Raw genomic sequence first — 3,664 nt, 5'->3', positions numbered from 1 at the left:
TCGAATTTTAGATCGAGTGATTTTTAGCCGACACAACCTAAACGAGAATCAAAGGTCTTGTCAATAGTAGTACAACGGTAAAAAGACTGACGAAAACAGACGTCGGATGAAGAAGTTATGAATTTTTAACGGATTTTCCTGTCCCGGTCTGTTAAAAATAATAATATTAAAATTAAAATAAAAATTAGCTGACGAAGTCTAAACAAAAGTTGTAGAGCATATTTTTACCTACGCGCGCATATAAAGAACGTCAAAAACGGAGCCCGTATGCGAAAGTTTTGGATTTTAGAAGTTTGGGACACAAAAATTGAGAAAAATGCTAAAACCGAGGAATTTCGCATGGCTCAACTTCGGCCACATCACCCTTGCTCGTTGCTTGCATCGTGTCCGAACCGATGACTCATCCGATGCGTGGTCCAGCCGAAATCCGACACGTATCGCAACCCTCGCACCCGAGGCCTCGGTCCAATCAGAAACCGCCACCTGCCCTTCCCCGTGTTGACCTGCGAAGCGAGCCACCTGGAGCCTCGCATGCGAGCCACGTGCCCCCCCCCCCCCCCCCCTCAGTCCGAAGTTCGCCCTATAAAAGGGAGGTACGAACCCTCCCGGGTATATTTTAGAAAATTGCCCTTTTTCACCATAAATTCCATATTTCTTTCATTTCAACTTCCCCCAAAGCCCCGGTATTATACCCAACACCCAAAACACGTTTCGGAGTACCCGAAGAGCCCGAGAAATTTATCTTTTCGGTTTTGAAGCTTCACCCTTGCAGAGCCCGGTTTTTCATTAAAAAGCTCCCGGTTTCATCGAAAACGATCGTTTTAGGAAACGAAATGTTGCCCGATTATCGTTAAATCAAGTGAGTGTATAATCACTTTCATCTGACACATAGATATGAAGTATTTTCTATAAAATACACGTTATGTATAATTATATTGATTGTTTATTTGAGATGACTGTTGAATAGATGTTTTATACAAGTTTTAAACTGTATATGTATTTTTATCTACAAATATGTTGGGTAAAACATGGGTAGACGAAATAGTTGATGTGTGTTAAAATGATGAGAAGCCTCGATGTTGTTGTTGTTGTTGTTGTTGTTGTTGTTGTTGTAGTCATCTAGCGGATTATAGATGACGGCCACGGACCTTTCTAGATAGTCCAGTGGAACGCTAGCAGGTTCGCAACCTGTAGGTGTTGGTGAACTATATGTTCATTGGTGTACTCCATCCCCCTCATGGTTGCCTTAAGGACATGTATGGCTGAGGAGTCCCCTTAGCAGTAGTGTCCATCCCGATGAAAATCCTTAGGCTAGGTCTTTTGTGATAGGTGTTTAGGGACGTAAAGTGAGGATAACGGGAATGGGTAATCAGGTTTATTTTTGGTTGATGAATTTAATAAATTTATTATTATTTGTGGATTGAAAACCCTATATGCTCACCAGGCTCCCAAGCCTGACCCACTCAGCTTTTTATATTACAGGTAGTGGACCCCGAGCATAGTCAGATGATGATGAGAGGTTTTTGGATTATAGGCCAGTAGTTGTAAATAACTGTTGTAAAGCTTATAATGTATTGTTTATGCTTTTATCTGTATCGAAACATGACATCCCAAGGTTTTGATATAAAATGAATATATATATTTCTTTAAGAAATGTTTTGATAAATTTTTATCATGTTTTGTTTTGGGGACAAATTCCGCGACATCTTTTAAAAAGATTACTTTGATTTTATTTTAAAAGCATAAATTAAATCGGTCTTTTCTGGCCGAGAAATTGGGGATGTCACAGTTGGTATCAGAGCATTAGTTTAAGCGAACTAGGAATTTGTAGGGTTTCTAGACTTAAACTTAGAATGCTAAGTGATAATCGTGAGATGAGTGTCTACCATATTTTAGACACAAGCACTAGTATATTTTAGGAAAGATGCCTAAAATGTTTTTATGTGCTAAATGTTATATGTTTGCCATATATGCCATTATTTGTTCGGATCTATGGTCTGTTGCCGACCGGATCTGGAAACCTTATGTGTTTAGGATTCTAAGCGTACGATTACGATATTAGAACTAGCATGTAAACGTTTCGGAGTGATAAGGAGAATTTAAATATCTATCGTGAATAAAGATCTAAATTCGCCTTATTTAGTATATAGATCAAAATGGAAAGAACTCGAAGTGGAGCTGGAGATGCAAACAGAAACCAACAACCTCAACCCCAAGTGATGGAACAAGTGCCAATAGTAGAAGCTGCACCAGAATCTATCACAATGGTTGGAGTACAAGCCATGATTCAGACAATGATGGCTGAACAAAGGGAGGAACTGAGGCAGATATTGCTGAACAACAGGAGTGAACCTTCAATTCCTGTTGAACAACCTGAATTAAATGACAGTCAGTCTGGGGAAGGAAACTACAGTAGATCTGTTGGTCAAACTGAACCGCTTGTGGTTGGGAGAAATAACCACGAGGACGGAGTGGAGAGAAATGGATGCAAGTATAAAGACTTTATGACTTGCAAGCCATCAACTTTTACTGGAAAAGAAGATCTCGTCGGAGTAATGGATTGGATCTTGGAAATGAAATTGGCTTTCATGACATGTGGTTGCCAGGGAAAGTTACAAACCACATTTGCAGTGCGTCAGTTCCGAGGTGGCGCTGTTCGCTGGTGGAACACTCTGGGGAAGACCCTAAGCCCTAATGAGCCACTGCAACTGACTTGGGCAGAGTTCTTGGTGCAATTCAAGCGCAAGTACTGCTCGGCCCAAAATGTGCTTGAGCTAGAAAAGCAATTTCTGACGTTGAAGAAGGGAAGTATGACCATTGATGAATACACAAATAACTTCACAGACAAAATGGAGTTTGCTTTGTGTATTGTCCCAGATGAGCTGAAAAAAATAGACAGGTACGCAAAGGGACTTCCATGGGAGTATGCAGTGCCAGTGCGTCAGGCACATACTTTGGAGGCAGCTATCTGGGCTGCCAAGTCTGTTGAAAGATATGATTAAGGGGAGAGCCGCCAGCAAGGTTGAAGTTGGCGAAAAGAGAAAGTTTGAAGGAACTTCAGGTTCCAATAAGAAGAGCAGGTTCTCGAAGTCTGGTTCAAGAAAATTCGGAGGAGGAGCCGAAGCCAAGTGGTGTGACAAGTGTAAGAAGAAACATGCTGGGAAATGTAGCGATGAAGTCACTTGTTACAAATGTGGAAAGCCTGGGCATTATGCCAATGAATGCACCTTCAATAAGAAAGTCTGTTATGGGTGCAATGAAAAGAACTACCACACTCATAATCTGGAGTTGGCAGCGGTAGTATTCGCCTTAAAGATATGGAGGCATGATCTTTATGGCACAAAGTGCAAACTTTTCACTGATCATAAGAGTCTTCAATATCTCTTTAATCATAAGGAATTGAACATGAGGCAACGACGTTGGCTGGAGTTACTCAAGGACTACGACTGTGAGATACTTTACCACCCTGGTAAAGCAAATGTTGTTGCTGATGCTCTTAGTCGGAAGGTAAACCTTGAAAAGAAAAGGCCAAGAGCGTTGAGAATTGAAGTTGTCTCGACAATTGTGGAAAGTATAAAGAAATCTCAAGAGGAAGCTTTAGAGAAAAATGACCGAAAGGAAGAACGTTTGGGCAAAACGTTAGTGTTCGGTACAAACAACCAAG

The sequence above is a fragment of the Lactuca virosa genome, chromosome 5 (assembly GCF_052849685.1).
Source record: "Lactuca virosa cultivar CGN04683 chromosome 5, Lactuca_virosa_CGN04683_v6, whole genome shotgun sequence".
Lineage (NCBI taxonomy): Eukaryota > Viridiplantae > Streptophyta > Magnoliopsida > Asterales > Asteraceae > Lactuca > Lactuca virosa.
Note: the sequence above shows the minus strand (reverse complement) of the source record.